Genomic DNA, 12,421 nt, shown 5'->3' with positions numbered 1-12,421 from the left:
CACCTTAAGTGGTTCCTAAGTCAGCAGCTGCTATGCTTGCACTGAAGCAGGAGAACATCAGTAATGAGTGAGGGGAACTTGAGGACACATACCTTGCAACTTGCAAAAATACAATGGATACTTTACAATAGCACAAAATCTGTTTTTTTTCAAACTTTCCCTTAATTAATACCTAGACTGGTTTAATAAAACAGTGGACCTTGAAATAACGTAATTGAGTTCCTTGTTCTTACTTCATCTCCTCCAGCATAAAGTCAGAATTACGCTGATCATTTTTCAGGCCAGTCTTTTTCAAACTCTGCCACTTATCAGACCAGAACGCACAAATCAGTTGTGCACCAATCTTCAGGTTTTTGTCCAAATGTCCCAAAGAACACTCTTAACAACATGGCAAAAATGTGAAAGTCTTGGGCAAAAGTCCATTGTATACTTTCCATATTCAGCCCTACAAGTGGTTCCTTTTATGTTCTCAAGAAGATGACTTTGAGAAATTCTACTCAAAGCAACAGTCTTCAAATCTGATAGTCACAGGAAGATTCAGTACCTGATGCTGAGCTATATCACACTGATGCTTTAATGGGACCATACCCATGTACAGAGTGTCTGCTTCATTCCAAAATTCTCTGAGACGTTTAAATGGTTAGCAATAGCTAAGGGCACACACGTTTGTTGTTTTTTTTTTAATAATCAGTGTGTGTTTTGCAGACCAGCCTGCATCTCATCAATAATTCCTTGGTGGAACACTCCTGGGAAGGCAGCAGTCAGCCCAGCATGACAGCATCTTAAATAAAGAAGAGTGTTACAAGGTGCAAGGCAGCACTCCACACATTTGCTGTCAAAGAATCACAGTGCTTCAGCTGCTGAAGGAAGCAGATTGCCATTGTTTTATCAAAAAAAAAAAAAAAAAAATCACAGATGGGAGAAACCGACTGGAAACTACCTTCCCCTCAAAAAGAAATTGCTAGCTATTATCTTTCACAGAGAGGGTACATCCAGTATTGAACTGCAGACAGGATCATGCTTCAGAGGTCAAAACAAGTATAGTCTTTTATTTACAACGCATCTTCAAAAGGAAGCTGGGGATGAAGTTTGTCTGTGCACAGCCATACAGTTTTAAACAGGAAAAAAATCCCTGAGGGAAAAAAAAACAACAAACTCAACACTGACCAACCCACACACTTATATAAAAGGCTTTGGAGAGTTTCATTTTCTATTCAGCTGGAAAGGGAGTGAACAAGCTCACACACACACACACACACACACACTCATTTTTAATCATTTTCATGCTGACAGCAGCCAGTCACTACGTCTGTTATCAGAGCCCCACAGCTTGTATTTTCAGGCTGTGAAGCGCTAAGGCACAAGGTATAAAATCTCCTCTGATTAAAAAGGTGAGATGATAGTGCCTGGTATGTCACACCAACTGCTACAGATTTGAAGCTTAGACTCATCAGGATGATACTCATTTGGTGGAGGGAGGGGAAAAACAAATCCAGAAACATACAAACAAATAGTAAGGATTTCCTAAGATTAGCTGTCCGTCTGGCTCAGGCTCATTTTCTCTCAGCCCACTCCCAGGGAAAAAAACAAGCAAAAAAAAGATAAGTTTTTGCATCCAGGAATTTAGAGTTTAACAAAAGGTATCAGTTGTTAAAGAGAGAGGGAGAGAGAAGCCGCATTATGTTCAATTGCTCAGTTTGCTTATGGGGGACTTGGAGAAGGAGGATGCAGGAAAGGAAGAATACTGCAAAAGCCAAGGTGAAACACAGAGGAAAGCGAGAACAAATTTCAGTTCTTATTTATTCATTTTAGTTTTTATTTATTCACTTCTTTTTAGAGATGGCAGTTATGGTTCTCTCCCATTTTCTCCATGAATTTAGCTCACCTCCAACACTTTCTTCCAAACTGGTTACACCTACAAGTCACCACTTGCTTTGTAGTTTCTCCATTGCAAGGTGCCGAACAGTCTTTCAAATTTTAACAAATCTGCCCTGCTTACAGTTGTATTTTCTTACCAGTTATTCTCTTTGGGACATCACTGCGGTGTTATCCCAATTCTATGAGAGTTTCCATCTGCCCTCCCTTATAGGTCAACTCTGTAGTGATGTTTTCCATTTTAAAATAAATTCAATTATGAATAATTGAAACGTACACATCAATTTGATATAGCAACAGAGAGCATAGAATTAGAAAGGAGCAGCAGCCAGTCAATCCAGTAACAGGGCAGGCAGTGACAGGTCAATTCAGTCAATCTGAATTGATCCAATAGTTGCACATTAACACATAAAGTCATATATTTAGCTAGCTTATGTACTAAACCTTATCAAGCTGCTTACTAAGATGTAGTGAGAGTTTATCTGCCAATCATCTAATTATGTTAACAACTTAAAATTCAAAAATGTTAAAGAAAGCTAGGCAACCCATGCCTTGCTAAACCTTTTCAATATGCAACCCAGAGGAAAAAGGGACATAGTCAAAACTTACCTCTAAACCAAACAGGTTCGTATACAAAGCTCTAAGACAAGGGAATAGAATTCCATTCCCTTTCAGGAGGATATTATCTACGTATGTATTTAAATATAGATAGCTGCATACATAGATAGATACACATATGTACATGAGCATGTATGTAAGAAAGAGGTAGATTACATCTCTTCTTAAATAGATACATGCAGTGTCAAATCTATTTCCTCATCTCAGACGGATCTATCCATAAAAAAAACATACACAAGTATGTATAAGTAAGAAAAATGTCAGTCTATGTCTCTTACAATTTATTATAATTTATTATAATTTATCATCCCAGCAGCATCTTACTCAGAATTTAATTCCTCAGAATAGTTTGGAAGAACTAAATAATTCTGCTAAGAAACAAAGTACCAAAAAAAGAAAAGGAAAAAAAAAATAAAACAACCTAATTTCATTGTTTCAGAGCTCTTTGTCTTGAGAACTTGTGACTGGTTTTGAAATTGAAAGTCAATTAAAAAAAAAAAAAAAAAAAAGCAGAAAAGAAATAAATGGATTTCAATGGGGAGTCAGAGGTCTGCTTTTGCTAATGTGATTTTAGTCTTTGCAGTCCTGGACATCAACACAGTTAATGAATAATGACGGTGCAAACAAAATATCAGATAATGATGAGGGGGAGGGAAGAGTGAAATAATTGTGCGAGAGGCTCTGATTGGACTTGCCTTCAATTGGAAAAATTGATGCCTTCTTAATTATAGGAAAAAGGCCTCTAAAAAGATAGGGCTGATGTGAAAATTGAAAAGCTTTACTCTTCGGATTCAAATGTATGGAAATGGAAAGGTTGTGAGGTTTGCTAGGTTGGGTTTTGTTTTTTCTATTAAATATAGAACTTTCACAAACACTACATCCAAACGTGTGTAAAACTTCACTTCAAAGCTGTTACAGCAAGAGATTTGTTCAGTATAAGTTTGTGAATAAGTTTGCTTTTATCACTCTCTGGGAATACTGCTTTACATTTACAAGTTACACTGCCTCCTACAAGGTGCACAGCATTTCGCTTCTAGTAAGAGCTCAAGTCAGTAGAAGTTATGGCCACTTGAAGGATCAGCCCAACAACCTAACAACATGGCTCAAGATTTCCACTAATTGGCTCCACTGAATACATTACCAAAAGAGAGTACTGGAGATTTCTCACTGTTTGATTAGGACTGCACTGCACACTTTTCCTTCCATGCTCTCTCTCAGTTCCTGCAGCGCACGTCAAATTCTCACGTGTGAGAAATGACTAATAGAAGCACATGAAATACACTGCTCTCCATGCATTTCTAGATAGTAAGAGAAAGCAGCTTAATAATACCCCTGTAAAAAATGTTAAACAAACCAAAGGTGACATTTCACTATGAAAGTCACGTGCAATTCCTCAGCTACCTGATAAAGAAAAATCCCTTATTCCTTACTTATACAGCTCTTTCCCTGTAACATCAACAGTCCACACAAGCCATATTTACACGACAATTTCTGTAATGTGATACAACTGCTTCTGAAGAAGTGATATTTTATAAATAGTGTTTACTCTCTTTCTATCTATAGCCATCATTTCTATTATTCAGTATTTTTCATCAGCAGGACTCAAGTAGTGTTTAAAAGATTTAATTGTACTGCTCATCTGGATTTGCAGATGTGTCTTACAAAGTGAAAGCACGGTTATATGAGGCAGAATTTATCCAGGAAACAGGAACTGTGATACTTAATCTGAGAAAGTAACCCAGAGATAATTTAAGGTAAGGTATCTACAAAGAATAGTGCCTTTGCCAAGATACTGTTTGTATTGGTTTTGTAAAGAGGGGACAGAATGTTCTCTTCCAAAGAACCACAAAATAAACTTCCTGAACCCATGTGAGCTTTATTTTTGCTTTTATTTAACCCAAGTAAGTGTGGCTTAGCCAGATTTACTTCATAAAAGAAAACAATTCAATTAATTTGGCATAGCCTTGTCCGGAAAAAGCACAGACACACTCCTCAAAATGAACAGAACGGGCTACCTGAACAGAACTGGAACCACAGCTGCTTTGTGAAATTAGTAATAGCCTGGAAGAAGAGTTTTTCATCCATTATTTTTTATTTTATTTAACGATTTCTCCATAGCATTCTGAGCAGATGTAATCAACTTTTTTAATGCTGTTATCTTGATGCAGTCTAGGAGGGTTTGAGAGAGCAGAAATATGAGATGCATCATGCTGAAATTGAAAAAGAACTTCAAATCATTGAAGACCTTACTATTGTTGTTTCTATAGGAATTTGTTCCTAAGTCAGCCACATTCTTTATTTTTAGAAAAATAATAATTAATAATAACTTCAAGTCAGCTTTTAGCTTTTTTACCTTTCAGGAGCTGGGTTAGTCCACAGGCAAAAGCTCATTTGCAAGACAAAGAGAAAAGCATCACCGGTAAGGTCAAAAGAGACAACAGCTTGTTTAGTCTGACATTTTACAAAATCTGTTTAGCAATAGTAATTGATTAAATAATAATAATAATAATATAATGATCCAAACTCTCTCCCTTACATAAGGACACTGAATCCCAAAGTTAAAAATTAATAAATAAAATCACTGATGTCTAACTCTACAGATGTTCTGCTTACACATCGCATTTGTGAAAGTTTCTTGACCAACAGAAACTCTCATTTCACAAAATTACAAAGCAAAACTACCTCTAGAACAACCACAAAGTATGTTTTTACCCATCAGTGTACCACAGCAGTATCACATTTATCACGTAAATGTCCATCTCTTCTCAGAGCCTTATGGAGTGAAAATGTTGGACCATTTTGTCTGAAATAGGCAGAAAGCCAAAAGAGCTGGAAGCCTCCACCAGGCTTAGGTATTTTAAAAAGTCAGAAAGTTGTTAAAAGATTTTACACAACAATAGCATTTCAAAATGGTGCCCTACAGGCCCACTATAGAAGTCATCCGAAATAGACCAACAAATTACCCCATGAATTGATATAAAGATGTCAGCAGGAGAGCTGATGATTTCACAAGAAAGGGGAAAGATCTCACAGAAGGACAACAGAATGACACAAAAAATCTCATTTTACTTATATTAATACAGTTTCCTAAATCTGAGTCAGATTTCTAAAAAACTGTCTATCCTCACTGGTGCAGGAGTTCAAAATTGCTTTAGTTTTTTATTATTTTTTATTGCCCTTCAAATTTTTCTATGTTCCTTGTTTTCACTGTACATTTATGACAAACCTGGTTTATTAACAGCAAAGTGATAAACAATTTCAGTGACTATTTACTTGTCACTGTTTCCTCATCTACTTTTGCCTTTGTGCCAGTTTCAACTTCTGACGGAGTGAACAGGTAAATCTTTTTTACTTTTTGTTTCCTCCTGCCACAATGTTTAAGCTTCAAACTCTGCAGGTATCAGGTTTAATCACTTGAAAAAAAAGATCACTGGCATTTTTATTCTGTTTTATTTTAAAATAAAAAAAAAAAAGATGAATATTAGCCTCAGGTTTTCTAGAAGTTATTTTCATATATCCAACTTCTAAACTTGAATATGTAATACTTAAACTGGCAGATATATTCATACTCAGAACCCAACTTTCCCAAACAGGATGGCATATCTTGGCAGCATTCCTACAATGAATCCTTTTCTAAAGGAAAGGAATATTAATATTAGAAGACTCAGATTAAGTCAGTAGACAGTTGGTCTCAACATTCAATAGATGGGAGATCTCTTGTTAAAGCTACAATAGAAATAGTTGACTTCAGATATATGCATACAATAAACAAACAAAAAAAAAAAAAAAAAGAGAGAAATATATGTTTCAGAAAAGTTAATGGTGTTTGAAGAAAATCATCTATGGACTTTATAAGAATGTATATAGGAGGTATCACAGTGCAGAATACATGGATGATAGTAATTTGGGGACAAGTTCCCTGCCTGCTCCAGAAAGGGGAGCACCCTTAAAAACTGATCTTGGATCTTTGGCAAAAGCTGATGCAACTCAGAAGATGTGTAGGAGGCACTGCACATTGTACTGGAAGAAGCAATAAGAAATTTAATTTGTTGCCCTTCTGGTTTTTTGGGTTTTTTTGGTTTTTTTTTTCCTGGAAAGGAGAAGGAGGAGTGAGAAGGGGAAAGTGTCTTTCCAACTAGAAAGGGTGCCCAGAGCAGAGTGCTTAGCTCTACACTCTCTGGCTTACCATGGTCAATGTAAACAGGAGAGCATTTTAGCTACTGATTGCCAGATATTGCCTTGTGGCAGAAACAGCCATGATATCCCTGTTGACCATGCAGAAAGGTTGCGTTCTTCAGCACAACCCAAAAACATTTCTTTTCCTTTCATTCTACCACTGGTTTCTAAGGAGACGTTGTCTGCCACAGGTACTTAGAGCAGTAGAAACTGGAACAGGATAAATAACAGTGTGCATTCTTCAGGCTGGCCTTTTTTGTTCCATTTGGTGACATTCCAAGGAAAGAGGGGAACAAAGGACATCATGGATGATGGCAAAGCAGAATATCCACTCTTTGCATACCTCAGCACCAGAGTCTACCAGAACACCTGCTGTCCTCTTAAAGCAAAGAAGGTGAACTTCCCCACCTGCTTGCTATCATGTCCTTCTTTTGCTAGCCCTCTTCTACAATGAGAGCTGAAAGAACTCAAGCTGAAACAACAGTCCCACTGTACCCTGGAAAGTCAAGTTCCTTTGGTTTTTTTTGTGAAAGACAAAGAGTGCTAAGAAAACTGTGCAGTATTCATATTTATATTAACAATAAAGAAATTCACTTAGAAAATTTGCTAATCTCACCTTGGAGAGATTTACTCTAGTTCTCTTGTCTTTTTGAGACCTCTAAAGATATCAGAGAAGGAAGTCTGAAAGACTAAAAGGGAATCTCTTCTCAAGAAGGATGGAGAAGAGAATGAAGGAGCAATTGGTAAGTTAACAGCTGTTCAGCTATTAAGAAAACTCAGAAAAAAAAGTGAATTGCTGAAGATTTGTTTTAAACTGTACAAACTTAAATCTGGTCACTTATTAGCCCTTCCTGATCTTAACACACTGCGGAATTCCATCATCAGGAAGATCTTTATATCTTCTGTATATCAAGGAAAGCACAAAAGTTGTGCAGCCTTTTGAAATCACTTGTATAAGAAAAAGCACATGGGTTTCTGCAACAATACACTCATAGAATTTTACCACATTATGGCCACCAGAGTAATGAAAGCTATTTTAAGTTCAGACCATTGTAATAAATCAGTTTCAGTGCCAATAAGTTTATCTTTGTAGCTGAGGAGCAGGGTGAGGTTTCCCCATCATAACGTAATCCGAAGCTGGTTCCAAGCCATATCAAAACTTACAATCATGAAATTTTTATCCCAAGACAAGATAAAGCACACCACACATGTAACCTCTGAATCACTGAAAATTTGTTATCGAGTTCATGTAACTTTTTTTCTTACTCAAGTACTTCAGTTCATAGTGCATACACTCCATAAAAAAAAATTTAAAAATAAAAAAAAAAAGATGCTTTTTTATCAGCATGTCTTTTCGTTTTTTCTGGGAGTCACATACAGGCACACTATCAAAACAACTGATACTGAACTGGACTGGACTGAGATTTTCAGATCAACTTCCCATTTTCTCAAATACTGTTTCTCGCTATGTTTTTAAACTTCTCCCCATTTGCCATCAATATGTTAAGAGCTCATCTGTTCCACTGTGATCAAAGCATTACAGCATAAGCAACGTTTTTCAAACCTTTCTGGTATTTTCCATCAAGGTAATAAAGTCCCCACTGTAAGTCAAAGCAATCTTATGAGACTCAAAACCTGTGATCTTTTTTATTCGGCTCATGGCTGGTATCAACCACAGCCTTTGAACTCATTATTATCTTGTGTGGGACCACTACTTTCACAGTTAATTCACAAAAAAGCAACACGCGCCTCTGACAAAAGAAGGCTCAGAAATCTAAAGTGCCTAGTCTGCAATACAGACAAGGTGGCAATTTCCTTGGGGCTGCTTTCCTTTTTCACCGCATTACTTCCAATAGAGCATAACTGTTAATTCCTATTTAAAAACAAAACAAACAACACATTCAAGCAACAAAACACCTTTTTATAGTACTTACTGCCGCTAGGGCCATTGCACTAATATGCATCATCCTGCAACCCTGAACAGGACCTTGGTCATGCTAGAGATCTGAGGACTCTGGGAGGCAGGGGTTTCTCAAGACTTTGGGATAAACAATCTTCTCTGATGTTGCAAAATAATAAGAAACATGATGGTTCTTCTGTTGTAAAATAAGGTCTGCTGGCTCTGTTTTACATAGGTGATGGCTAGTACTACTAATGCTCAAGTACTCAGAAGGAATCCTGTAACAGAATATGGTAAACTAACATTCCTTTAATCCATTTACATTCCTTTAATCAACTCCTCCCAGTCTGAGCTAGAACTCAGCTCTCTAAAAGGTCCTGCTTCTTAAAAAAATAAATACATAAATAACAACAAAAGAAGAATAAAGACCATCACTTACCTCTTATAAATGCTTCCTTGCTAATGTTTCTTTTACTGAAGCCTACTAAAAGGTAATGGTCTATGTAATGTCTTGCAGTACTATCCCACAGGCTAAGGGAGTGCAAAAAGGGTAACTTCATATTTAAACAGTTAAACTATTACCTTGCAACTTTTCCAAGCATCTTCCTTCCTCTGGTTTATAATTCAAGAACAAGAGAGTTTGTCCTTAATCTAGTCCTTGCTTCTTTTTGACCTTCTTATGAATAACTACTTTGTATTTTTTCTTGTCTCACTGCTATTAAGCTGATTCTGCAGTGTGGCACATTCAAGTATATTAAGAGCTCCAACTGACATTCATGTTGAGCCAAGAGCAGGATTTACATCACAAACAAACAAGCAAAAAAATAATTCTGGACTAAACGATTATAAGTAAAAACAAATATACAGAAAGCCCAACTTCCCTGCAGAAGAAAAAAAATATCACAAGGCTTACATGGACACTTTTCCACAGCTCTAATAACACCTTATATTTTCGAACTGTTGTTGCCAGTAATGGTGACCAGCCATCCAGCAAGACAAATTCAGAGCCACACAGCCAGAATAAGGAGCTACATGATCAATTTTGTGCATGCCATCCTGAAGCAAAACCTTAGAAAGCTAGACAAAACTAGTCCATCAGCTTTCCTGAGAAAGCCTATTTTTTTTTCTTGCCAATATCAACAAAGTATTTTAACTGTGCTTATTTTTGTTCACTTCATGAAGTATTACCAACACTTAATATACTCCAATACAAAAACTCTGAACAAACGTTTCCTAATCCACTGTTTCCCCATTTTAATCTTCCTACCAGAACTCCACTGGGAAAAGAATGGAGAAATAAAAGCAGAAATCCACCATTTAAAACCGTACAAATCAACTCATTATTGTATGCATTCAAACCCAATTTTAGACTTGTAACTGTAACCATAAAATATCATTTTCACAGAACTGGATCAAAAAATTAAACCAAATTAGTTTTAAAAAAATCAAGAAAAATATACACAAAAAGAGTGTTTGCCAAAAGATGTTATGCCCAAACTTTGCACAGAGAGTTAAATTTGAGGCCGAAATACAAAACAAAAAGGAAGCTATAATGGAAAGACGAGTGCCACAACATGAAGCAGAACATTATATGTTTAGAGCAAGTTTAATTCAACTCCGTGAAGCTCCTGGCACAAGTGTTTTTATTTCTTCATCATCATCTCTCTCCCCTTTCACCGAATGGAAACCGAAACTTTCACACGGAGAAGGGTAACCCTGCAGGAAGAAAATGTTACCGATTCTCCTTGGAAGTCTCATATATTTGGAACATCACAAAAAACAAAGAAGAGAGCTCTGTTTAACCCTAGTAAGCAAAACAACCGACCAACCTAACTGGAAGCCAACACTTTCCAACCGTTACCAGATGTGATGAGGTGAGAACCTCTAGTAGTCTCTGCAGGACATCAGGTAACCCACTGCATTATTTATGTAGCCAAAGTGGTGTTGTTTGTCCCTTCAAAACAATTTGTACACCATTATTAGAACTTTAGATCCTGGCTGTGACCGCAGACTCCCTGCAGGAGGAAATACAGACGACTAATATAAAAGAAGGACACTCAGAGGAGATGCACAGGGAAAAGAGGAAAGAGAAACCTTTCAGTGCCTTGTGATCCTACTCAAGCAGGAGACTTCATCACTTCACAGGAGGCTGGAAACCTCCTGTGGTACCAACCACAAGAAAGCCAATGGTGAACCACATACTTCAGGTCACCCACAAGGGACACAGATATGAGAAGTACTTACGTTATGTCAGTGGAATATACCAAGCACTAGTTGCAAAAAAGCTTTCTGTAAGCTTATATAAATTATTCTACAACTAGAGGAATGAAGAAATTGACCAAAGAAAGAAATAGATGATGACCTGTAACTTGGATGCTTAGAAGACAGACTGAAGTTAATACTGTCTTCCATAGCTTTAAAGCACAGAAATCTAATTTCAGGCATTGTTGATTTAATTTGCTGCATATCTGTGTATAAATTTCATTATGAGACACAAAGAGATATGCAAAAACACCAAACGTGATATTTAGAACCAGAATTAGAGAGGTGCCTTGTTGATGTGAAAGAGGGCAATACTGGCCTGCCAAAGACAAACACTCATAGAAAGTTTCCATTGCATTTAAATCAAAAGAGCAATTTTCCTCAGAAATAATCAATAGATCTAAATATGTTAAACTGGTGTCTGTTTTATTAAAAGGCAGATACTCTCAGGAGATTAAATAATTCTGCATGGTCCCACACCTGAGTGTTCTTAGCGCAGGGATTTAACAGAATTTTTAAGTCAACTTAAGAATGCATACAAAAAATACTCTTAGATAAAAATGGCCACTACCTTTATCACTTTTAACTTCGGCTGTTTATGGCATATGGAATCATTCACTATTAATTTTGCCTCTGATATTAATGTTACTTTTAATGTTACCAATTTGACTCCAACAATTTATGCTAGTATGACAAGATAGGCTTATTAAATGAGCTTTCAACCTATCAATCTGAAAAACACTCTTCCCATGAAAACAAAAGTACAATAGTCAGTGTATTATTGAAAGTCTAGCATTGGTCTAAAATGATTAAATTAAAATATATTTTCAGAAAAATAAATACAAAATATATCCACATTTTACCTGGAAAAAATAATGGTCCAGTTGTATAATGATCCTTCAAACCTTTAAACTCTACAGTATTTTCTTTTTTTCTTTTGGTTCCTTCCTCCTTAAATTTAATTAAGATTAATTTATCAGCCTCCCTGGAATTGGACAAATGTAAGTACTATATTAAGCTGAAAATTCAATCTTTGATTAAAGGGCTCAGGTAACTCTGTGGGGATCCTCAAGTCTTTAAGGAAGTTAATCCTCATGTAAGCACTGTGGGTTCAAATTCTGGGCCCTTCAGAAAGAGCATACTAAGCACTTTCCAATCCAAAAGAAAGCAAAGATGTGGCAGTTTCCAAATCTCTGCAAGGAATTAGCAGAATAATAGCTAAATGTGCAGTGAAAAGACTCTTTCTCTTGTAAGTCGTAAACGCATCTTTCTACATAAGAGTTGACTGTGTTAACCAGAGCACCACTTATTCTATTACACTAAATATTGCCTCAGGACCTCAACCAACCATGAGATGACAAGGCTACATGCCAATTCATTAAGTTATTTCAGAAAAATGATGCTCAGGCCAGCATTTCTAAGCTCTAAATTGTTCTTTATAGGAAATTAATGCAGATACAGAATGACTTTGAGTATAGGAGCACAATGAAGATAGAGCACTCAGTCTCTACACATACCTTCTTCCATGTGAGACTAATGTAGCTATTCTGCTGAGGAATGACACATTCCACCTACAGATGAAGGCATAAG

General features: G+C 36.5%; 1 protein-coding gene across 3 annotated transcripts in view; it reads right to left on the bottom strand.

Annotated features, from left to right (window-relative positions):
• Positions 1 to 12,421, bottom strand: part of EPS8 (epidermal growth factor receptor pathway substrate 8) — a 131,971-nt gene that overhangs the window by 99,177 nt on the left and 20,373 nt on the right. The gene's annotated exons all lie outside the window — the stretch shown is intronic.

Source organism: Tympanuchus pallidicinctus, unplaced genomic scaffold, assembly GCF_026119805.1.
Source record: "Tympanuchus pallidicinctus isolate F22 unplaced genomic scaffold, pur_lepc_1.0 scaffold8, whole genome shotgun sequence".
In the NCBI taxonomy this organism is placed as follows: domain Eukaryota; kingdom Metazoa; phylum Chordata; class Aves; order Galliformes; family Phasianidae; genus Tympanuchus; species Tympanuchus pallidicinctus.
Note: the sequence above shows the minus strand (reverse complement) of the source record. Positions and strands in the feature narration are given on the sequence as shown.